The sequence below is a fragment of the Spermophilus citellus genome (genome assembly GCF_964194105.1).
Source record: "Spermophilus citellus genome assembly, chromosome: 14".
Taxonomy (NCBI): domain Eukaryota; kingdom Metazoa; phylum Chordata; class Mammalia; order Rodentia; family Sciuridae; genus Spermophilus; species Spermophilus citellus.
The window spans coordinates 40,224,808-40,251,028 of NC_138194.1; the positions used below are offsets into that span (position 1 = coordinate 40,224,808).

The 26,221-nt window shown below is 38.8% G+C and overlaps 1 long non-coding RNA gene across 1 annotated transcript in view; it reads left to right on the forward strand.

Annotated features, from left to right (window-relative positions):
- Positions 1–23,829, forward strand: part of LOC308633329 — a 28,418-nt gene extending 4,589 nt beyond the window's left edge. The window contains exons 2-3 of the long non-coding RNA XR_014018758.1: positions 14,781–14,867; positions 23,698–23,829. This is a non-coding gene — a long non-coding RNA (uncharacterized lncRNA). The remainder of the gene's footprint in view (positions 1–14,780; positions 14,868–23,697) is intronic.
- The last annotated feature ends 2,392 nt before the right edge of the window (positions 23,830–26,221 follow it).

Genomic DNA, 26,221 nt, shown 5'->3' on the forward strand with positions numbered 1-26,221 from the left:
GAGTAGATAACAAACACTGAAGTCATTGTCTCTTGCCTTCACTCATTCCTTTTCCTCTATTCCAACTAGTCAATGAGAACTGTAGGAGTTAAATGACCCCAACATTGACCCGTCTTACAGGAGATGAGAGTCCCTTTCTGCTTAGTCATGAGAAGCTTTGGCCTGATGAAGGCTACAGCAGAAGTACTATGTTATTTTAGAGAGAGGGATTTTGTTCTGGGAAATGAGAATAGATTTTACAAAGGGAGAGTCAATTGAGCTGAGCCTTCAAGGCTCAGTTTTTATAGTTTTTAAACTTTTATAGTTATTGCTTTAACAAGTCCTTTCAAATGCATCAGTACTCTTCATTGCCCTTTGTTTTTCTCCTCTGCCTGACCCAGCATTTTTATTGTAATTGAGCAACATTCTTAGTGGTCCCTGTTTTGACTTCTCTTTTCAAGACCTATATCTGCCCCTTCTATTCTATTCTGCTCTTCCTTCAAAAATTTACTTGAACAATCAAAAATTAATGCTATCAAACTCACTTTCTTTCAGGCACAGCGGTGCATACCTATAATCCCAGTTTACTTGGGAGGTTGAGGCAGAAGGATCATAAGTTCCAGACTAGCCTAGGCAACTTAGTTTGACCTATATCAAAATAAAATAAAAGGAGTAGCTGGGCGAAGTGACACACACCTGTAATCCCCCAGTTGAGGAGGCTGAGGCAGGAGGATTGTGAGTTCAAAGCCAGCCTCAGCAATGGTGAGGTTCTAAGCAATTCAGTAAGACTCTGTCTCTAAATAAAATACAATATAGGTTTGGGAACATGGCTCAGTGGTTGAGTGCCCCTGAGTTCAATCTCCAGTACAAAAAACAATAATAATAAGAAACCATAAAAAAATAAAAGGACTAGAGACATAGCCCAGTGGGATAGCACTTGCCTGATACATGTGAGGCCTGGGTTCAATCCCCCAATACTTACTTAACCAATGAGTATGTGCAGATGAGAGAAGAATCTTTCTTTAATATGTAGGATATTCTTTTTATCAGTGAGTTGACCATAGTAAAGAAGGGACCAACATAGATGTGTGTATCAGAGGACTAATTAATACTGGATAAAAATAAGCTCATTTGGGCTGTGATTGTAGCTTAGTGGTAAAGTGCTTGCCTAGCATGTGTGAAGCTCTGGGTTCGATTCTCAGTACCACATATAAGTAAAAGTCCATTGACAACTAAAAAAATTTTTTAAAAGTTCACTTTATAAAATAGTGCTTTAAAATACAGCTATATAAATATTTTGCATGAATATCTTATTTAAAAACTTTAAAGTGAGTTAAGAACTGGAATAGTGTTAATTATTTTTTGGTAAGTCCTTAAGATTTGCCTTGTATTTTCAATTGAGAAGTGCTCTGGAGAAAGGCCCAACATTGGATTCCAGGAAGCCTGAATTAATGTCTTTTCCACGTCACTAGGTGACCTTGAGAAATTCTTCTCCAAATTTTTCATCATCTGTTCAATAAAGATAATAATTCTGGTTGTTTACATAATATAAATACTGGAGAGAAATTTGAAGACACTCTGAAAAGTACGTTATTACTAGGAGAAATCTTATGTACTAAACTGCAGGTGTATGATTGTGCTAGTTTTTTTGTTTGTTTGTTGCTTTGACTAAAATACCTATAACTTGGGGGAAAGTTTATTTAGGCTTATGTTTTCAGAGGTTCAGTCCATAGTTAACCAACTCTATTGCTCTAGGCCCAGGATGATGCAGAACATCATGGTGAAAGGGCATCCAGGAGGAAAGCTGCTCAGCTCATGGCAGCCAGGAAGCAGAGCAAGAGATTGAGGAGCCAGGGACAAAATATAATCCCCAAGGGCATGCCACCTCTCCCCCAACCCTGCCAGTGACCTACTTTCTCCAGCCATATCCCACCACCTGCGTGCAGTTACCACCCAGTAATCCATGCAAATTATTAATTCATCAAATGATTAATCCACTGATTAGGTTACCACTCTCATAATCTAATCATTTCAATTCTGAATTCCTGCATTGCCTCACACATGATCTATCAGGAGACACCTAAAATCCAAACCATAAAGAAGATTCTCTACACATGTATCCAAGTGTATTAAAAGGCTGACTACTGTAGAACCATATAACATCAGTAATATTTATAATCTGAATTGTTGATTTGTTTTTGGCAACAGAGACCAGACCTTACAAGTATTTCAAACCCTACTCTCCAGTTGTGTGTGTGTGTGTGTGTGTGTGTGTGTGTGCTGGAGATTGAACCTAGGGTCCTAGTAAGCATGCATTATACCACTGAGCTACACCCCTAACCCTCCATTTATCTTTAATGTGTTCTATGTCTTGTGTTCACTGGTAGGAATCCTTTGGTATGGAAAATTTGGGATTGGAATGAGAATTGGAATGTATTCTTGCTTCTAACCTAAAGAAAACAGGAGTATATTTTTCCAAACTTATTTTCTAAAAGTAAGTGTTTTTTGCAAGCTAAGGCGGGAGATCACTTGTGCTCAGGAATTCAAGAGCAGCCTGCATAGTATTATGAGACCTCATCTCAAAGTAACAACAAAAAAAAGTCGTTATTAAAAGAATAAGTATGTTCTTTAAAAAGTGAAATTATATTTAAGGACTCACATTTAAAAATCAAGTTTAGGTCTGGTTTGTGCCAGGAATCATTACTGATCTTCTACCTCTCTTTAAGAAAATCTTAGTTGAAGGAATTTCTCACTTTAAGGAATCTGGAGATCAAGTCTCAAGAATGTTTACAACAGAGCATGTGATGGTTCACACCTGTAATCCAAGCTTCTCAGGAGGCTGAGGCAGGAGGATCTTGAGACCCTGTCTTGAAATAAAATCAACTAAGGATAGAGAACATTTTTACTCTTAGTAAATTGGCATTTTAACTTTCTTCATATTGCATTTGACACAAATTATAATTCAAAAGTATGTTTTAGAAAGAGTAGATTGTTCAGCATTGACATAAGTATACTTTTGTTCATTTCTTTTTTGGAAAAATTGGTTATAGGAAAAAAACCTCTTTTGGACTAGATTCTACTCTGTAAATTTATTGAATGCATTTCTGTAAACTGCTTCTTTTCCTTCAGACACTAAATCCAAACATTAAAGGTAAGATAGTCTGATATGAACCTTAAGATAAGCTATTTTGTCTTTTTAAAAAATAAAATGAGGTTATCAAATTACTAATTAAAATACAAAAGTGAATTATTTACCTTTTCTTCTCTGGAAACAAGCAGAGTATGAAAGAATATATATATATATATATATATATATATATATATATAGAGAGAGAGAGAGAGAGAGAGAGAGAGAGAGAGGAGAGGGAGGGAGGGAGAGGGGGGAGGGAGGGAGAGGGGGGAGGGAGGGAGGGAGGGAGAAGACAGGGAGAGAGGGAGGAGTGTGTGTGTGTGTGTGTGTGTGTAGTATATATTGTATTATAAATGATTCAGGACACAGAATATTGAAAGTGAACTCAGTTTATAGGCATCCTTCAAGTAAAGAAGATTTTTCAAAAATTTAAACTCACCAAGTCAACTAAATACAATCTATGGAAGGATTAATTTAATGTAACTATATGTTATGATTTAGATATGAGGTATTCCCTAAAACCCATGTGTGAGTGCTAGGAGCCACAAGCATATATACGATGTATGGCACCTTTGGTTGTAAAGTGACGCCAGCTAGCCACTGAGATGATTATGTTAAAATTTACATTCATATGCAAACTGGACTCCCGCTGTTCACCTTGGCCTGCTACCGGACTCAAGTTACGGGACTTTACGGGACTGCTGGAGAGTTCCCATTGGTTGGGGAAGGATAGTAGGAGGGAATTCCGGAGGAGGTCGGAGGAGACGGGGGGTTCCGGGACGCGCGGGTCCGGTCAGACACCCTCGTGGGAGGACCGGTTTTTGACTCGCTGGCGCGGAGAGTGTTAGCGGCTTTTTCAAAATAAAGTTTTGTTCCTGCTTCAGTGGCTCGTGATTCTGTGCCCAGCCAAGACTGCGGCATTTGGCGGCCCGTGCGGGGAACGCCTGAAGCTTAGAGGTGAGTAAATTGCTCGCCCCTGAGGGAAGGCGACAGGATGGATGACCTTCTCAGAAAACAATGTGTTCTTGTTTTGATTTATTTTGTTTTTATTTCGAGCTCCCTAGCCCTAGAATTTTCTCAGGCGAACTGGAAAAAATGGTTGGCTCAAGGTTTGAAGTTATTCAGCCCTGAGAAAGAGAAAATTGATACAACCATTGTCTGCTCCGTCTTTGTTTCATTCTGCTTCGGCTTTGTTTTATCCTACCTTATTGGGTTAGGTTATAGTAGATTAGAATCCAATAAAAAACAAACCGAAAAACTGTTAAGTAAATTGTTAGAGGTCCAGACTATGGTAGAAAAAACGCTAGGTCAAGCAAAAGAGAAGGTCTCTCAAGCTAGTCAGACAGAGGAGAATTTAAAGAAAGCAAGCTTAGAGGACAAGCAGCCATCAGGTGGAGAATTACAACAGGAGGTTGCTACCAACTCCGTTCTATCACCAGAGGGCGTAACTCAGCCAACAGCTCCATCTACCGCTGAGCGGCCCTCAACTACCGTAGTTGATGGACGGAATTCTGAGGCAGGACCCCAAAGATTAGCATGCCCTGTACTTGAGCAGGCAGGAGGGCAACGAATTCACCGTGCTTTAGATTTCAAAACAATAAAGCAATTAAAGGAGGCTGTAACGACCTATGGGCCGCAAGCTCCCTTCACAATAAGCATGGTTGAATCTGTTACCAACTTGGACATGACACCAGCAGATTGGGCTAACATGTGTCGATCTGTGCTAAACGGAGGACAATATTTGTTATGGAAGGTTGCCAATGAGGAATTTTGCATGGAGACAGCTAGGCGAAATGCAGAAGCTGGGTACCCTCAAAGAAATATGGACATGCTATTGGGAAAGGGACCATATGAAGGTCAAAGACAGCAAATTGAATATGACCCTGGCGTATACGCACAAATTGCTGTAGATGCAGTTAGGGCATGGAAAACTTTACAGGGGCATGGAGACTTACAAGGTCAATTATCTAAGGTAATACAAGGAACTAATGAACCTTATGCTGAATTTGTAGATAGACTTATTCAGTCAGCCTCTAGGATATTTGGAAATACAGAACAGGTAATGCCATTTATAAAACAACTGGCTTATGACCAAGCAAATCGTTGCTGCAGAGAGGTCATTAGACCATGGAGACATGAGGATTTAAACACATATATTAAATTATGTAGAGACATTAATGAACAGGGGCAAGTCTTAGCAGCAGTACAACAGGCTTTAGATGCCAGGCCAAGAACATGCTATAATTGTAATCAAACAGGACATTTTAAAAGGAGTTGCCCCATAAGAGGAGGGTTTAACAAAGCTGGATATCAAAGGAATAGAATACCAGGTATTTGCCCACGATGCCGTAGAGGGAGACATTGGGCTAATGAATGCCGTTCTCAAACCACCATAGAGGGTATTCCGTTATCAAAAAACGGACAAGGACCAAGTGTTTACCCACGATATCGTGGAGAAAGGTATCAAGCTCCATTGCCAAAAAACGGACTAGAGGGCCCAATGCCCCGGGGCCCCAAACCACAAATATATGGGGCAATGGAGGAACCCAACAGCCCCATCAAGGTAGTGCCCAGGACGCATTATCCATTAAATCCCTCATCAGACAAACTAGAGGGAGCGCAGGGCTGGACATCTGCGCCTCTGCCAGAGCAGTACTAACCCCAGAGATGGGAATTCAAATCATTCCCACAGGAGTAAAAGGACCTCTTCCCAAAGGAACAGTAGGCTTATTATTGGGACGCAGTTCTTCTACACTAAAAGGACTTATGATAAGTCCTGGGGTAATTGATCCCGATTATGAAGGTGAAATAAAAATTATAGCTAGTTCTCCAAGAGGTATATCAGTAATTTCACCAGGAGATAGAATAGCACAGTTATTAATAATACCCAGCCTGCATGATAAATTTTCCAGTTGTAATGTAGAAAGAGGTTCCAAGGGATTAGGCTCCACAGGTGTAGATTGGGCTATGCTGTCTTTGAATTTAGATTCTCGCCCAATGCTAAAATTAAATATTCAAGGACATGACTTTAATGGGCTGCTGGACACAGGAGCTGACCTTAGTGTCATCTCTCGTCAAGAATGGCCAAAATATTGGCCATTACAACAAGCCACTCAAACGCTTCGAGGCCTAGGAGTGGCAACAAATCCCCATAGAAGTGCTATGGTATTAGATTGGAGGGATCCTGAAGGATGTGAAGGAACTATACAGCCCTATGTATTGGATCATCTTCCTGTAAATTTATGGGGACGAGATGTCCTAGATCAATTAGGATTGACATTAACAAATAACATCAATCCTAACGTGCCCACTACTAGGGCTAAACAAGGCTTTAGGAAAGAAAAAAGATTAAGAGAACAAGAACAAGGTATGACAGCACCTATTCAAATAGATCAAGAAATAAATAGACATGAATTGGGTTTTCAGAAAGGGCCACTGAGACAATCAAAATTACTTGGAAATCAGAAAGACCAGTGTGGGTTCCTCAGTGGCCCTTGACTAAAGAAAAGATACAAGTAGCCCATGACTTGGTCAGACAACAGTTAGCGGAAGGACATATACAACCTTCCGTATCCCCCTATAATACTCCCATTTTTGTCATTAAAAAGAAATCTGGTAAATGGAGATTATTACAAGATTTAAGAGCCATTAATAATGAGATGGTTATTATGGGACCTGCTCAATCAGGGATTCCTCAATTGTCTGCTTTACCAAAAACCTGGCATGTTTTAGTTATAGATATTAAAGATTGTTTCTTTTCAATTCCAATTCATCCCGAGGATAGTCCACATTTTGCATTTACTATCCCTGCACTGAATCATGAAGGTCCTGATCAGAGATATGAATGGAAAGTACTCCCTCAAGGGATGGCTAACAGCCCAACTATGTGTCAAATTTATGTTAATAAAGCAATCCAGCCACTTAGAAACCAATATCCTGAACTACAAATATTTCACTATATGGATGATGTGTTACTGGCACATAAAGATAAAAACACATTACTAGAATGTTATGCCACACTTACAAATTTATTGAAAAATTATAATCTAGAGATAGCAATAGATAAAGTACAATTAAATCTTCCAATTAATTATTTAGGAGTTCTATTATCCTCAACCATGGTCCGTCCACCAAAAATTCAAATACGAGTAGATCAACTCAAATCACTTAATGACTTTCAAAAGTTATTGGGAGACATAAATTGGATAAGGCCTTATCTAGGCATACCAACAGGAGAGTTAGGACCTTTATTTGATATTCTAAAAGGTCCATCAGATCCAAATTCACCCCGCATGTTAACGCCTGAAGCAAGAAAAGTATTAAAAATCATTGAAACATATATGGAAAATATGCATTTGGATAGAATTGATATAAGTTTGCCTTTATTATTTATTGTACTACCAACAAAAAATATTCCTACAGGAGTATTTTGGCAAGAAGGTCCATTATTGTGGATACATTTATCTTATTCCCCTAACACTATTCTTACTAGATATCCTGAGGCTGTAGGACAATTAATACTCAAAGGAATAAAAACAGCTAAGGGAGTGTTTGGGATTTCTCCCAATAAAATTATTACTCCATATACTATGGATCAAATTGATGAGTTAGCTAATGAGTTAAATACTTGGGCAATAATCCTGTGTAAAACTAGTGTTTCATTTGATAATCACTTACCATCTAATCCTTTGTTGTCTTTTTGGTCTAAGCATCCTGTAGTTTTTCCAAAAATGACAAGAAAAACCCCTATCATAAATGCTCCAAATATATTCACTGATGGGTCAAACAATGGTACAGCAGCAGTAGTTACTCCTGATCAAACTTTTACATTTTTAGTACCCAAACAATCAGCTCAAAAGGTAGAGCTTAATGCAGTATTACAAGCTTTTATGATGTTTAAAGATTCTGTATTTAATTTATTTTCTGATAGTCAGTATGTAGTTAATGCTATTAATTCCCTTGAAGATGCTGGTAGGATTTCCCCTTCCTCTACTGTTTTCTCTTTGTTTTCCGATATACAAAGTCTAATCTGGGACCGAAAAGATCCATTCTTCATAGGTCATATCAGGGCACATACAGGATTGCCTGGAGCCCTTAGTATGGGCAATGAACTAGCAGATAAATCTACACATGACATACATATTTTCTCCACAATAGAAGAAGCTATAAATTTTCATAAAAGGTTCCATGTCAATGCTAATACTTTACAAAAGCGTTTTAAAATAACTAAAGAACAGGCCAGACATATAATAAAACAATGTCAAAATTGTGTGACATTTTTACCACAAGTTAATCTTGGAGTCAATCCTAGAGGACTAATACCTAACCATATTTGGCAGATGGACGTCACACACTTGCCAGAATTTGGAAAATTAAAATATTTACATGTTACAGTTGATACCTCTTCCGGATTTTTGATGGGCTCCCTTCATGCCGGAGAAAAAACTAAAGATGTTATAGCTCATTGCTTACAAAATTTTGCCACTGTGGGCGTTCCAAAACAGTTAAAAACGGACAACGGTCCTGGTTATACTTCCTCCTCTTTTAAACAATTTTGCTCATCATTTGGTATTACTCACATAACAGGAATTCCATACAATCCACAAGGACAAGGCATAGTTGAAAGAGCTCATCAAACTATTAAAATGTACTTATTAAAACAAAAGGAGGGAATTGGAAAGGGGTATATATCCCCCAAAGATAAACTTAAAATAACCCTTTTTACTCTAAACTTTTTAAATTTAGATTCATCGGGACTTAGTGCTGCGGAAAGACATTTGTACCCCAAAAATGTACATAAGCCTAAGGTACTTTGGAAAGATATTCTAACAGGACAATGGAAAGGCCCGGATCCAGTGATAGTCTGGAATCGGGGCGCTGTCTGTGTTTTCCCACAGGATGAACAGCAACCAATTTGGATTCCAGAGAGATTAACTAAAACAATTTCTACAGAAAAAGAAGATGATTTGACTCAAATCCATAACAGCTGACATCCAGAGCTCCAGCTTGGCTATTCTTACATCTGCGACAGTGATTAACCAAGGTTTTTTTTTTCAGTATCTATTTTATTATTGCATTTTTCCACATCATAAAGTTCTATTTTATTTTTGAGCTCATACAAACCTAGGTTAATGTTTTTCTGATCAGTTTTATTTTTTGACTGTGTTTTATTTTTTATTTATTTATTTATTTATTTATTTATTTATTTTTTTTTGACTGTGGAGTTTTTAAACATTACAATGGAGATTTCACCTAAGTATAGTTACAAGGCCTTTATTTACTATTGTCTTATGTGTTGTATGTTGTGTGCACACTTCTGTTTTGTGTTGTATGTCTGTATGTGTGTATGTCCATATTTCTTATATGAGGAGCGCTCATGAAAAAATGGATCCGAATTTTTTCTTTATTCACGTGATTTATATGGTTTAATTTAAATTAGGTGAACAGCTGTTTATGATTGTTGTTAAAGATGGTTAACAGATCTGTTTGTTTACTAATTTAAATTTGGTAAACGGCTGTTAAGGATTGTTTTTAAAGGAGTTTAACAGATCTGTTTGTTTACTTTCACCTTTTCTTTTTATTATATTTAATAATTCTGTTCAGGATAATGTCTCTTTACCATCATTGCCAGAATTTCCATCTCCATCCCAATTCCAGTGAAGACTGAGATAAAACCAAACTACAGCTTCTATGATAGCTATCACAGTAAACTGTATAAACTGATGCATCAATGAATATAACTCAACAAGTAATGCTATCAAGGACTTGATTTACTTTGGGAGGATATGGACATATTGATAGACTCCTCCAATTTGAACTGCTTGCAGAACTTGCCTGGACTATATATCAGTTGCATACATTGTGAAATATCATCTGGTGCACCGAATTGTGGTACTGCTGGCATATTTTTGCTGATGGTGTCACCAGTGATGCAATTTCCTTGCCAGCTCACCCCATGTTTATTGTGGTAATACTGGCATATCTTTGCTGATGGTGTCACCAGTGACGCAATTTTTCCAAAGGAGCCGTCAATTGGCTTGGTGTCGTGGCATTTCTGTATCCTCCTCCCTTCTACTAGTGATGGTCTAAATTTGGGGGCCAACAGAGGTGAGGCAAGAACCTCACCCCCCCACTGGTGCATAGGCCTATCCACAAGCATGGCTGAATGCTGGACCGGTAGTCAGCGACGGGTTGCTCTGATTACAGTGGATTCAACCTAAGACAGGAAGCTGACGCCTAAAGGTCAGTTCTCCCATGACGGGTAAGAACCATATGTTAAATTGGACAACCTACCAGGCACGGTCCCTAGCCACATTGCTTTTTGCTTAATTAAACAGAAGGGGGCAGATGCTAGGAGCCACAAGCATATATACGATGTATGGCACCTTTGGTTGTAAAGTGACGCCAGCTAGCCACTGAGATGATTATGTTAAAATTTACATTCATATGCAAACTGGACTCCCGCTGTTCACCTTGGCCTGCTACCGGACTCAAGTTACGGGACTTTACGGGACTGCTGGAGAGTTCCCATTGGTTGGGGAAGGATAGTAGGAGGGAATTCCGGAGGAGGTCGGAGGAGACGGGGGGTTCCGGGACGCGCGGGTCCGGTCAGACACCCTCGTGGGAGGACCGGTTTTTGACTCGCTGGCGCGGAGAGTGTTAGCGGCTTTTTCAAAATAAAGTTTTGTTCCTGCTTCAGTGGCTCGTGATTCTGTGCCCAGCCAAGACTGCGGCATGTGAGACAATGGAAGAAGGTTCAGAGGAGAAATGATTGGGTTATAAGAGCCTAAACCCACTCAGTGGAGTCATCCTCAGATGGGATTAACTGAGTGATAACTGAAGATGGAAGGTTGTGACTGGAGGAGGTAGCATTGGGGCCATGCCTTGGAGTACATACTTTTGTATCTGGTGAAGGGAGTCTCTCTTCTTTCTGATTTTCATGTGAGCTGCTTCCCTCTGCCATATTCTTCCACCATGATGTTCTACCTCACATTGAGCCCCGAGGAATGGAGCTGGCTATCTTTGGACTGAGACCTCTGAACCCACTAGCCTCTAATAAACTTTTCCTCCTCAACTTGTTCTTGCCAGGTCTTTTAGTCACAGAGTGAAAAAGCTGACTAAAACACATATAAGAAAGAATATTTGAGACCTGATATTTATATGTCAGGTGCTAAGAATGGAGACAGAGATTTACTCTGAAGTGAATGAGGCTTAAGCTCAGGATTCCTCATTTGCATGAACTTCTTTCAAGGCCACAACATGATCAATTTTATTTTTTAAATAAAAATTGAAAAAATTAAAATATTTAAACCTTGCTCAGTTAATTATGATGTCTCTCATTTTAACTTTTAATCAATTACAGTTTCCCTTGTGTTTAGATTTTTTTAATGATAATGATCTACAGGAGATTATCAATTGGGAGTACAATAGTTATACAGGATATATTTCCTTGGTCACTTGTGTCTATATTGTTTATTATAAGGAGCTGTCTGGTGTAGAAATGGGTTCCAGGAATACTGCAGTCTCTACTGTGCTGATTGACAGCATCCTATGATGAAGGGGTCACATCTTAATATAATGACATCCTATTGGATTAGTTTTATATTGCTAAATAAGAAATTACCACAAATTTAGTAACTAAAACCAATACTAGTTATTATCACAATTCTTAGGGTGGAAGTCTGGGTATGGTGTAGCTGAGTTTTCTATTCAGGGTTTCACAAGGCTTGGCTGCCATCTCATCTGCAGTTTGGAGTCTTCCCATTATCGCATGTTGTATTAGCACTCAGTTTCTCACTGTTACATTTCCTTGCAGGCTGTTAGTGGGAGCTACCCTTAGCAACTAGAGGTCACTTGCATTCCTTGGCACATGGCTTATTTCATCTTTAAAGCCAGCATAGGGAGTTTCCCTCATTTTAAAATTCTTTTTTTGCTATGAAACTGTCAAGTAGGGTGTGTCTTTTAAAAAGGCCACAGCTGATTACTCTGGCCCACCCAAGATAATCTCCCCATTTTAAGATCTACTGATTTGGAAAATTACTTGCCTCTTACAAAATCCCTTTATAACACTGGGTGTGGTGGCTCACTCATGCCTTTCCAGCTACTTAGGAGGCTGAGGCAGGATTTCAAATTTGATGCCAGCCTTGGCAATTTGGCTAGACCCTCAGCAATTTAGCAAGACCCTGTCTCAAATTTTAACGTACTCCTGGGTTCAGTTCTCAACACCAAATAAATAAACAGCAAAATCTCTGTATAGCTGTACCTAAGTAGTGATTGACTGAGCAACTTGGAGAAAGTGTGTGTAAACCAGAGGATGGGGACCTTGGGAGCCATCTTAGATTGCTGCCTATCACAACTGCAATGTCCAGCACCAAATGTATGCGGGTTACTAGAAGTTCTACCTTATTATAAAGGTTTTCAACTCCAAGTATGTATTTTCATAGGCTGGGAAGAAAATTCAAACACAAATAAAATGAAAATTTACTCAATTTACTTACATAGCTTAAATATATAATATACAATATATAAATACAAAATATGAATAAATATAAAATACAATATAAATATATAAATATTAAATATACTGAAATGTTTCTATTAGAAACAATAAGTTGAAGACTCTTAATTTATTTGTTAAAGACTTAGAGATTTGGGGCTGAGGATTTAGTTCAATGGTAGAGTGCTTGCTTGGTATGCTTTAAGCCCTGTGATAGATCCCCAGCAGCATGAAAAACAAAATCCAAAACCCTTTTTTTCTATTAGAAAAAAGAACTCATAAAGACTAATAGAATATGCAACAAAAGAAATCAAGATGAGTGGTATAATTAATGTAAATTACCCTGTTATACAGAATTAAATTCTAGAAGTTTTTTGCAGAACACACCAAGAACAGTAGTTCATTTAAAGGAAGAAATAAAATTTGAAAATTAATAATCATGTTAGTCAGCCGTCACTGTGATAAAATATTGCCCTCTGTCCCCTGACTCTCCCCCCCCAAAAAAAAAAAAACAAGAAAGATTTATTTGGGCTCATGATTTTAGAGGTTTCAGACCATAGGTGCTTGGCCCGACTGATGTAGACCTGTGATGAGGCAGAACGTCATGGCAGGAAATATGTGGTGGAGCAAAGCTACTCACCTCCTGGTGACCAAGAAGCACAATGGCAGGTGCCGCAGTCTGGCTGGGCACAATTCAGGAGCCACTTGTCAAAAGAAACAAACTTTATTTTTAGAACTACAAACACCAAACAAAACAGCTCCTCAGGAAAAAACCCTCAGAACCCAACTGCCACCACCGGCTTCCCACAAGCCTCTCACCCCCACACAAACCTCACCACCTCCCACAATCCTCCTGCTCTTGAGGCCGATTGGCTGGGTCGCATGGGCGGAGCCAAAGAAGTCCCCCAATGAGCAGCTCCATGGTCTGAAAGGGCAGGGAAACAGCCCAATGAACATCACCGCAGAGGAGCCAATCAGCTAGATGTTGCTGGGGCCGCTGTGAGCCAATCATCAGCCGGCAGCTGGAAGTTTGCTGGGGCCCCTTTGGCTGTGGCTCTCAACAGGCAGGGAGATACAGAGCCCACTTGCGTGTATGTGCAAAAGAGCAAGAGCATGAGTGCAAGAGTGCAAGCAAGTTCTAGGAGAAAAAAGAAAATGCTGAGGCAGTAGTATCACAAGTTCAAAGGCAGCTTCAGCAACTAAGGGAGACCTTGTCTCAAAACATTTTTTAAAATGACTGGAGATGTGGCTGAGTGGTTTAATCCTGGGTACAACCCCCCCCCCACCAACAACAAACAAACCCCAAAACAAAAACAAAAACAAAAACAAAAACCCTTCAAAGGCTCACCCCCTGTGACCAACCTTCTTCAGTGAGGCCCCACTCCCTAAAGTTTTCGCCACTTCCCCATAGCACCACCAGCTAGGGACCAAGCCTTCGACACATGAGCCTTCAGGGAACATTCCAGATCCAAAGTATAACAATAATAAATAGTCTCAGTGCTTTTCTTGGACTCTGAGGAAAGGAACCCCTGCCCTGATTCCTGCACTTTAGTAACACCTTGCCCATTTTAAATTCCGAAGCACAAAGACACAGTTGCCTCTCAGTATCCATGGAAGATTGGTTCCAGGACTTAAAGATACCAAAGTCTGAAAATGCACAAGTCCCTTATATAAAATAGCATAGCAGTTATAAATAGACTATGCAAACATTTATTCTTTTTTTTTTTTTTTTTTTTTTGGTACAAGGGATTGAACCCAGGGTCTTGTACATGGTAGCACATTACTGAGATACATCTCAACCCTTTTTGTTTTTGTTTTTGTTTTGAGACAAGCTTTTTGCTGAGTTATCCAGGCTGGTATCAAACTTGTAATCCTCTTCCCTTAGTTGTCAAGTTGCTGGGATTATAGGCACCACCATGCTCAGCTATACTTTGAATTATCTTTCAATTGTGTTTAGTATCTAATAAAATTTTATGTAAATAGTTGTTATACTGTATACTGTATACTGTTATACAGAATAATGACAAGGAAAATTGTCTATTCATGTTTAGTACAGATGCAACTTATTTCCCCAGTATTTTTGGTTCTTTGTTTGTTGAATCCACAAATGCTGAATTCTTGGATATGGAGAGCCAACTGTATTTATTTATTTATTTTTTGGTCTCATGGCCATAGGAGGCTGGCTGAGAGCAAGAATGGCCGAGGAGTCAGAAAAAGAGGAGATATTGCTATTTCAGGCTGTCCCTTTCCCCAAATCACCAGGTGGGTGTCTAGGCAAATTAGGCACTTGGCACTTGCTCTTTTCTTTCTTACTTTTGTTTGGCTAATGTTTTTTAGGGAGGTGAGCTTCTAGAAGGGTGAATTTCTTTCTTTCTTTCTTTCTTTTTTTTTTTTTTTTTTGTGTGTGTGTGTGTATATGTGAAGCAAAAGGGAAAGTGTCTGCCTACCCTAGCTTCCTGAGGCATTTAACCAGGTAACTTCCTTCTGGCACTTAGATACATGTACCACCCCCAAATCCAACTTGTTGACAGAGTGTGCGTGGAAGGACTAGGAAGGAGAAAAGTCAATTATGATTTCTAGCTATTTTTTTTCTGATGAGCATAATGTATTTAATTGAGATAAGAGAAGAGCAGGCCTATGGGAAAGAGGGAGCGAATCAAAGATTCAGTTTGGGGGCTGGGGATGTGGCTCAAGCGGTAGCGCGCTCGCCTGGCATGCGTGCGGCCCGGGTTCGATCCTCAGCACCACATACCAACAAAGATGTTGTGTCCGCCGAGAACTAAAAAATAAATATTAAAAATTCTCTCTCTCTCTCTCTCCTCTCTCACTCTCTCTTTAAAAAAAAAAAAAGATTCAGTTTGGAACAGAACTAAGATGCTAGTAGATTATGCACTACGAAAGTTCATATTGAAATTTAATCATTATTTTAACAGGTGAGAGGTGAAGCCTTTAAGGGGTGACTCTGCCCTCCTGAATGGATTTAGGTTGCTATTGTGGGAGAGGTTTAGGTGTGTGTGTTATAAATTCTGCCCCACCCCACTATCTTGCATATTTATACTCTCTCTGCTCTTGTGAGATGTCATGCCATACCCTTGGACTTACCAGCCTCTAGAACCATGAACCTAATAAATGCCTATTGTTTATAGTTTATTCAGCCTGACATTTTCTATAAGAAAATGACTAAAACAATATTCAAGTGGACTAAACAATATTCAAGTGGAGACGTCAAATGAGCAATTGGACATTTGAATGAGGAACTAGTGGGAGTTGACTGAGCTAGAGATAAATAACAATATATATCATATTACCATGGGGACAAATGTTTTTCATATGTCTAAACAAACATTTGCAGTTCTCTATGATAGATTATATGATTGTGCCCTCTACCTATTTATCTATTGAATGTCTGACAATTCTTAAAATTCATTATATGTTTACAATTTAAAATGTGTCACTGCTGGGCATGGTGGTTCACACCTATACTCCCACTTATTCCAGAGACTGAGGTCAGCCTAGGGAACTTAGTGAGATCCTCTCTCAAATTAAACAATAAAAAGCGTTGAGAAGTAGCTCAGTGATAGAGCACTTGTCTAGCATGCATGAGGCCGTGAGTTCATTCCCCAGTGCTGCAAATAAGAAATGAATGAATAAAAATAAAATGTGTAACAAATCAAATCACCTTCACAATAAACTTGATACATGGTTTTTAAAACGTCTTTATTTTGCAGAGAAAGAGATTGAGGCTTAAAGAGGTTAAATAATTTCTCATGTCATGACAGCTAGTAAATGGTAGTGCTGGGCACTGGATCTGGTTGTCTAATGAGAATTCTGACCTCCAGTGACAAATTTAGAAGTTATCAGCATATAACAAATAAGAAAAACATATTTGCCCTCCACAAAGAAATGATGTACACTTCATGTTCACAAAGAAGGGATATATTAAGTCTCCTGAGAACTCACAGGATGGTAGATGGAGTAAATCAGGCTTAGAGACTTGATTTCTCTGCACATCAAGCATGAATACACCTTTCAGGAATGGACTCATATTAACCTGGTTTATAAATCTGCTTTTTAAAAGCAGAAGGCCAAATTGCAATGAGAAATCACTGCCCCAGAGACAGGGAAATGCAAAATTCATGAAACGAGGCGGCTTCTTCTTTTTTAAAAAAAATCTTAGACAAAGAGTAAAGTTATGGAAATATTTAGCGACCTAAAACAAGAAGTCATCCATCTGACTCTTGGGATAATCTTTCTGGGGAAGAAAATCTCTGAAGCCTAATGCCTTTAATCATCTCACTTGCTCTCTCATTTCAGCAATTGCAACCACACCCTTCTGTCTCACCTCACCTGAATGATATTTATGTTTTGGCCTCTGAAGACATTTGTTACTCTCGCCTAATGGTTTTACCCAATTCCAACACTTGGATAGGTGAAAAGCTCCCCTGATTTGTGTTTCAATAGATAATACCTGTGTGTGTGTGTGTGTGTGTGTGTGTGTGTGTGTGTGTGTGTGTGTTTCACTGGGAATTGAATCCAAGACCTTGTTCATACTAGTCAAATGCTCTACTATTGAGCTACACTTGCAGCCTGATAATACTAATTTTTATCTTTAAGATCTTCCTTTTTTGAGGTCCTATAACTGACCCCACTTCTGATGGAAAGTCACTTTAGATGCCTTAATAAACTCGGTGATCTTACCATCAAGTTCTATCCTCAGGGTCCACTGTGGATCCTTAGTTACTCTCATAGCTTTAGTTTACAGTCCCCAGCTTCATTAATTATTGGCCATACAACCTAGCCACACCACATACTTCATCTGTGCCTTGGTTTCTTAATCTTTTTTAAAGAGTTGACTCTTTTCTTAAAATACCTTTATTTTTATTTATTTTTCTGTGGTGCTGAGATCAAACCCAGTGCCTCACATATGCTAGGCAAGCACCCTAACACGGGGCCACAATCTCAGCCCTCTTAATCTTAAATTGGGGGAATAGAACCAAGTTCATAGGTTTACTGGCTATTAGGTGAACTGACATTATAAAACCCAATGACTATGAGGTTAATCACAGGTGGTTTTGAGAATTATAAAAAGGGGATGGGGGAGGGCAGGGCACCTCATAGCATGAGCTTCAAAACTGCATTGAGAAGCAGTAAACTGAGAGATTTTTAAAAATTAGGCAGTGTCTTCAGAGGTCAAAACAGAAATATCATACAGGTGAGGTGAGACAGAGGGATATGGTTGTAATTGCTGAAATGAGAGAGCAAGTGAGATGATTAAAGGCATCAGGGATTTTCTTCCCCAGAAACATCATCCCAAGAGTCAGATGGATAACTTCTTGTTTTAGGTCGCTAAATATTCCATACACTTTACTTTTTGTCTAATTAGGAAAATTAGGTAGTGTTTTATTTTGTTTGAGAACCTATTGTCAAAGGACAAAGTTACAACAATTTAGTTACAAGATCTTAATTGGCTTAATTTTTTATTCTAGAACTGGGAGACACTTTATTCTATATTATAGAGTAAGTTCTCTAATAAGCAAGCAGAAGAGGTTGGTTTTATAGACAGAAAAAGAATTGAAGATAGAGACAACCAACAAACCAAACAAACAAAAGCCCCAAGAAGGGAATTGGACATTTAAAGTTACTTTCCTTGAAAGGCAAACCAGAAGGTAGAACAATAGAAAAATAACTGATTAATTACTTTTTTGTGTGTAAGGATTAAAGCAGAAAGAACTTCCTTATCATGCCTTTTTGAGAAATTTTGCTGTTATCTCTCTAATACAGGATTCTGAGACAGTCAGATAGACAATTTAATTTCAGGTTGGTGACTAGAACTTTAGCTTAAGTGACTTTACTTAGATTTTCTGTTGGGGTCCTATGCAGGAGTAGGCCTAAAGAATTGTCTCCTTATAATTTTTATTTAATACCATTTATTAGAGGGTGGTAGTATAGACAGCAAAGAAAGAATTTTTTTTTTTTAAAGGAGAACTGGTTAACACATTTAGTTGAAAGATTAGACATCAAGAACATGAAAATGCTTATTGGGTTTAACATTTAGGACATAAATCAGTGAACATAGCCGTTTAGTTTCATTGAAAGAATTGGGATTTTCAATGAGAAAACAGCAGCTTGAGGACTAATTTGAGGGGAAATACAGATGTGCGGAAGTGGAAAAGCAGACCAATATGATATTCTTTTTTTTTTGTACAGAGGATTGAACTCAGGGATACTTAACCATAGAAGTATATCCCCAATTCTTTTTATTTATTTTTATTTTGAGACAGAGTTTTACTGAATTGTTGAAGATCTCACTAAATTGCTGAGGCTGGCCTCGAACTTCTGATCCTTCTGCTTCAGCCTCCCAAGTCACTGGGATCTCAGGTGTGCATCACTGCAACTGGTCAAGATGTCATTTTTAAGGAGCTTGGCTGTGAAGGGCATAAAGAGGGAAGTGCCTCAGAAGGACTGATTACCCAGGGAAAAGGTCTAGAGATATGTATGTAATTTAGGAGTAATACAAAGGGAGAGGCTGGAGAATCAACCAGAGCAGAAATATAGGATGCAGAGAGAACTCTGAGGAGGTAGAATGAAGTGGGACCAAGATATTGAACAAAAGAATCCACCCTGAGCCAGAAAGGAAATGTCTTCTACTGAGGAGGAAGCAATATGGAAGACATACACCAAAAAATATTAAAGTAAAAAGCAGAAAATTGGGAAAGTTTGAAACTGAAATCTATACCTTCTTCTGTGTCTTTGGAGCCACTGGCCCAAATGGGTATATCCTCTACCCTAAACAGAGAAAGTAGGGAGTAAGAGCCTAAAGAGAAGGTGACATCAAATAGAACATTTGCCTTGATTAATAACTGAAAGCCCAACATTGGGGGATTTATTATTTAATTTTATTGGCTTTAAGAATACAGGTGACTTATTGGTTCATTCAACTGAAAAGGTGGAGAGATGGGTGGGTGGTCAGTTGCACCATAACTCTCTTGCTAAGAGCTGTTTTGGGTTCCCCTTCAGGGTGGCAGTAACATTGCTGAGGAGTTCCAGGTCTCAGAATCATATATGAAAACTTCCAGGGCTAAGAAGCTGTTTCTTTCAGGTGTGCTCTTCCCAGAGTACCTAAGTTTTGTGCACAGAACTCCCCAGCAAACCTTCTCTTACCTCATTGGCCCAACTACTTTTCCTGAACGGTTTCTTGTGGCAAGGAAGTTCCCTTTGGTGGTTGGCTTACCAAGTGTAGGGTAAATTCCTGAACCCATCACTAACATAGCTGTGGACCAGCTGTTCTCAAGCAGAACTCTAGCATGCAGGTGTGCAGTAGGCATTTTGGATTATTAGAATGATTGCAAGTGGAGGCCATGGTTGCTAAACTTCCTAAGATGCAGGTGATGGCCCTGAAGAGCAAAGAACTGGGCAGCCCCATATGCCAATTGCACCTGATGCTAGGAAATACTGCTGTAGATGAGAGACCCACCCTTGAATTAGCTCACTGGTTCATGGAAGGATACCAATGTCTGGACAAAAGTATAGAAAGAAGGGGAAGCTGGTGCAGGGAAGGCAGCCAATCCCAGCTACTACAGAGATCATAGGCTTTGAAGCAGAGAACCTGGGATTTAAATCTTGGCTCTGCTACTTTCAAGCTGTATGATCTTGGGCAGGTTAATGAAGCTTTGAAAGCCTTACTTTCTTTAGTAAGTTTTTAAAAAAGGAATAATAATACCCACTCATGAGATTACTGAGAGATTAATGGATAAAAAAAGAGTTTGAAATGTTCTGGCTCATGGAAGGGGCTCAATGTCTGTTGATTTCCTTTCTTCCTGTTCTTATGTGTATTAGTTTATGGTGTAGCCACTTGATAGAACCTGAAAGGATCAGTACCTTGGCATTTCCAACAAATGTTTTTTTGAGGTGCTAATATCGTCTAATGAGGGCATGAGCCATCATTTAAGCCATTAGATTAGGAACATTACAGATGGTCCCAGCACAATGTGTTCATGTCACAGATGGCTCATAATAGCAAGTCTGTATTAATAAACAAGAATAGACATAACAGTTTTAGCTCTGGGCTTTCATTTCTTTCTTAAATATACTATTACTGTATGAAATAAATAAAATGTGTATGCATACATATTTTCTTTCTATCTGTTTCACACGCAAAAAAATGGCTCTCATTTAGCTTTTAAAGGCATCGTTTGCCCTTCAAACACAGGTCTTTGTGGATACTGCTCCTTCTGTCTGGAATTTAACCCATAATTTTCTTTGAGATTCCATGAAGATCATTGATTTCTCTGGAAAGGCTGCTCCACCTTTCTGGACTATATGGTTCCTTTAGTTTTTATTCTCATATCCCTGCGTTTTTGTTATCTATTGATATGTTACAAACCACTTCAAAATCCAATGGTTTAAATACTAACAGGGTTATTACTTCTAATGATTGCTTTGGTTGGCCAGGGGTTGGCTAGTGTGCTGAGACAGTTAGAAAATCACAAGGCTGGTGTACCTTGCTGACTACCTATGCAACTCAGCTGGTACTATGGGTCAGTGCCCTTGGTTATGTTTCACGTGCACCCCTATATGTGATTGCTTGATTTCTCCCCACAGAAGATTCTAAGAAACTACATTTCTCCCCACAACTAGATTCTAAGAAACTACATTCCAAGAGGCCTAATCAAACTTTTGCTAACATATATGTTTATAATGTCCCAATGGTGAAAGTTAATTTGTGTGGCCAAACCCAGTGTCATCATGGAAGGAGATTACTGAAGGATAAAATAACAGGAGTCATGTTTCATTGGTGCCAACAAAGTTTACCATAGCTAGTGAACCCTTCCTTCATAGAACTCATCATTGTTTGCAACTATGTATTTGTCATATTTATATTATTATTTTTTTCTTTTTTCTTGACTCTATTACCTATGAAAACAAAGAACTTTTTGCTTTTTCTGCTAATCATTGTGGAACAAAACCTTATTTTTGAAGATGGCCAAATGACTCGAAACTAACAGTAGGTGCCACTATGCAGGGCTTGCAAAAGGAATTGGTCCAAAACTGGTCTGGCCAGTGTTAGTAGATCATCCATCTCTTCACTATTTTCAAGAGAGTTGCAGGCATATGGTGCTCTCTCCCCGCAACATGGGGGAAGGGATTGAGGAGCTTCCCTCTCACCTCTGATCAAGTGAGAGGGATTGACTTGGAGACCTTAACATATGACCCTTGAATTTTGGCTCACCATCACTCTAGAGAGGGAAGGCAGAGATTGAGTTAAATCATGTGGTCAATTATTTAGTCAACCATTCATTTATAATGAAATCCCAATAAAATCTCTGGACACGAAGGCTTGGAGGAGTTTTTAAGTTGGTAAACACATTGATGTGCTGAATGGGTGATATGTCCTGCCTCCACAGGGGGAGGGCACTGAGACTCTGTTTTCTCCCAGCTGTCACTTGCCTTATGTGTACTCTTTAAAATAAGGCTATGATTGTTGCAAATATAGCATTTTTCTGAGTTCTGTGAGTTGTTTTAGCAAATTATCAAACCTGAGGGGATTAGGAGAATCTTTGAATTTTATCCCGCCAATCAGAAGTATGGATGGCATGGGACCCCCCCCCCACTAGAAACAAAAACAAAAACAAAAACAACCCCCCCCCCAAACTTGTAGTAGGGATTTAGTGCAAGCCATATTGAGGAGGACTTAGTCCTTATCCTGGGGGTCTGTGCCAACTCTGATAATTAGCATCAGAAATGAATTAAAATATGCTCAGTTGGTGTTACTCTAGTTGGGGTTAAAATAAAATACTGAATAAGTAATCATCAAAATTTTTAGTTGTTTAATATAATTAAAAAATTGATTTCTCATAGTTCTGTAGGTTGACTGGGCTTAGCAGATCAGCTCTTACCTGTATAGTAAAATAGTGAGATGGCAACTAAAACCTGAGCAGGTGATGCTTGGGCCAGGAAGGCTGGAACAGCCAGAACTGGCTAGGCATCTCTCTCTTTTCATAGCTTTTTCACACCACTATGATATCAGAGTTGTCATACTTCTCCTGTGGTGTCAGTCTTCTCTGTGAGTGAACATTCAAAGAAATCACAAGTAGAAGCTGCTGGTCTCTTAAGGCCCAGTCCTGACAATGAAGCACAGTATCACTTCTACTGTGTTGCACTGGACAACACAGTCACAAAACCTACTCAGTCTTAAGAGGAAGGGGCACAGAACCCAACTTACTGATGGAAGGAGTAAAAAATAATTTGTGGCTATCTTTAATTTGTCTCCTAGGTTCTCTTTGGCATTTTAGACTGATGGCCACAAACAACATGACATGATGTCTGGTTTTCTGTTTATCTCTGACTGTTCTTTCTTAGTCTTCAAAGATGCTATGGGTTGAATGGTTTTGTTCTCTCAAAAATTCATTTTGAAACTTTGCTTTCTGCCCCAATGCAGTCACATTAGAAAGTGGTACCTAATGGGAGGTGTTCAGGTCGTGAGGGCTCCACTGTCATTAATGGATTAATGCTGCTACAACAGGAATTTGCAGAAGTGGGTTTTCTTTCTTCTGTTCTGTCATAGGAGGGCAAAGTGATTATCCTTTGCTCACCTTTTCACCTTCCACCATGTGAGAACACAGCAAGAAGCCCCTCACCAGATGCTGGCACCTTGATCTTGGATTTCTGATCTTCTAGAACTTTTGATAAATAGGTTTTATAAATGCTGTATACCTAGCATACAGGCTAGGTATGCCGTAATAGTAATGTGTTGTACTAGTACAGTAATGCTGTAATAGTAACACAGAATGGGTGGGACAAATGGAACCTTCATTCTTCCTGTACTCAACCTCAATCTCTTCTGATCTTTTCTCCTCATTACTCATTTACTCTTTTTGCTTGTTTTTTTTTTTTTTTTTTTGTGTGTGTGTGTGTGGTGCTGGGGGTTGAACCCAGGGCCTTATGCATGCAAGGCAAGCACTATACCAATGGAGCTATATCCTCAGCCCCTCATTTACTCTTGATAATTATAACTACTGTTTTGACTTTATTCATCACTTTTAGGTTTATGATCCTCCTATTTTCTAAAGATGGTTACTTTCCTGACTTACAGCTGAAGACCTTTTACAACACTTGTGGAATGCAACCAAACAGGCTTTGTGACTTTGTCAGATCCCACTCACCCATGAACAGAATTGTGAGTTTTGACTCCAAGTTGGTTGAATCTTCCTTGTATTGCTGTCCTAAGAATCTCCCGTTTCCACACAGCTGTACCCTCATTCTTGGCAACTTCCACATTTCCAGAATGACCTAGTCATGGGACCCAAAAAAGTCCAAAAGTTGTGGGAAGGCTTACTGGCTACATGAACAAGAATGACTTACAAGAAATTTAAAAGACATTTACTGTATAACCTACATTTAGTAATTTCCAGGTCATTCAGCTAATAAGAAGAATTGATATGGTTTGTGTGTTTCTACTATTTGTACTTTGTCATAATTGCATTTTATAGCTAAAACATGAACAACTTGTAGCTGAGGATGTAGCTCAGTGGTAGAGCACTTGTCTAGCATGTGTGATGCCCTAAGTTCAATTCCCAACACTGAAAAAAAAAGAAAAGAAAATTAAAATTATAAAAAAAGAGAAACCATGCACAACTCAGCTGGCCAGTACATGATTCACAGCACTAATTCCTATTTTTTTAAGTCTTTCACAGAATATGCTGACATGATATTTAGTAGTAAAAATAAAAACAGGTAGTTGTTCCTGTAAACATCCTTAAGAAAAGATACATATTTGGAACACCTGTTTGCTTTTAAAGGAGAAGAAATAGACTATGAACATTGTTTAAATGAATCTTAATCTAGTTACATGTATACTTGAGCTCTGGTGGTAGACCATTTCTGTGTTCCATCACTTGTTACCTCTAAGGTGCAAAAACTTAAGTTTTGTGATGGACTATTACTGTAGTTTCTTTCCTATAATTGGTCTGCTTCTGAGGCTAATTTAGCAATCAGATCACTGCATAAGTATTCCCATTTATGGATGTACCACAATTTGACAACCTCGGTCTGATGCCATCTTCAGTGAACCTCAACAGGCATAAGGCACTATTTTGGGCACTGTAGAGGATATAAAGATGCCTAAGAAGTTAAGATTACAGAGGGAGAGCAGAACTACAAGTAACTGAGTATGTAGCTACATGAGTGTGAAAGAGATACAAGCAGAATGGTACAGTGCAGGGGATTTAAGGTTTGCTTCTCATTTGAAAAGAGACAGGAGAAAGCATTCCAGATCAAGAGGGCTGGGCAGAGGCATGGAGCAGGAGAGTTCAGGCTGCAGTCGGGAATGAGTAAGCCCTGCGCTAACTAATACCTGAGTGTGAGTGGGCGACACCAAGGAAAAAGACTGAACAAAACAATGTGGCAGGTCCTGGACTCTTCTTTCGGAGAGACATGAGTCATAGAGGCTTTGAGCATGACTGGGATTTGTTCCAACACTGTTCCATGATAATGTCTCTCAGGCAGTACTATGACACTGTTTGATTGCTCAAGCCTCTTGTGTCACTTTTTTTCTGATGGAAGAGACTCGTTTTAAAATAAAAACAAAGCAAAATTTCTTATCCTTGACCATGTCCCCTTCTATTAATTTTATCCGTAAGTAGCCAAGTCCTTCAGAACACAGTAGAATCTGACTCTAACCCTTCCACTTCTGTTATGTTCTTTAAAACCTCTCAACTTGTGGGAGAGTGGGGGGGGTGTAACTCAGTGACGAAGGACAGGCTTACAATATTCAAGGACCTGGATTCAATCCCCAGTACCAAAAACAAAACAAACAAAAAAACCCTCCTAACTCCTCCAATATCAATAAAAATCTACTGTAGAAAAATTACATGGAATATTTATGTAATTATTTTTTATTTTTATTTAAATTTTAGAGACCATCTCGTTATGTTTCCCAAGCTGTTCTTGAATTCCTTGAACTCCTGCTTCACCTCCCAAGTAGCTTGGACACAGGTGCACACTATCATGCCCAACGAAATACATAATAATTAAAGAATATTTAGACAATACATAGGAGCAAAAGTATGAAGTTAAATTCACGCATGGTCTACTGTCTCAAATGCAATTATAGTTAACATGCTGCTGTATGTTCTTTAGTTCTTTCCTTTGTGAGTGTATTTCTGTATTATCTGTGCACAAAATCCTTCATTTATAAAAATGGACACAAATAATTTTATTATCTGCTTTCATCACTTATTAATAACGCATAACCACTATTCAGTATTTTTCTACAAATTCAATTTTTATATTGGATTTATTGAGGTATAATTTATATGCAATAAAACTCACCTTTTTTGTTTTTGTTCTGTTTTTTAGAGACACAGTCTCCCTATGTTGCTCAGGCTGATTCTCAAACTCTTGGACTCAAAAGATCTAACTGCCTCACTTCCTGAGTAAAAACTCGCCTTTATAAAGTGCTTATTCCACATATGATTTATCCAGTCTCCAAGATAGACATTTGAGTTGTTTCCAGTTTCTGGTGATCAGTAATGAAGTTACTATAAATATTCATATACAAGTCTTCATATGGACCTACATTTTCATTTCTCTTGGAAAACTTCCTAGCAGTGAGGTTG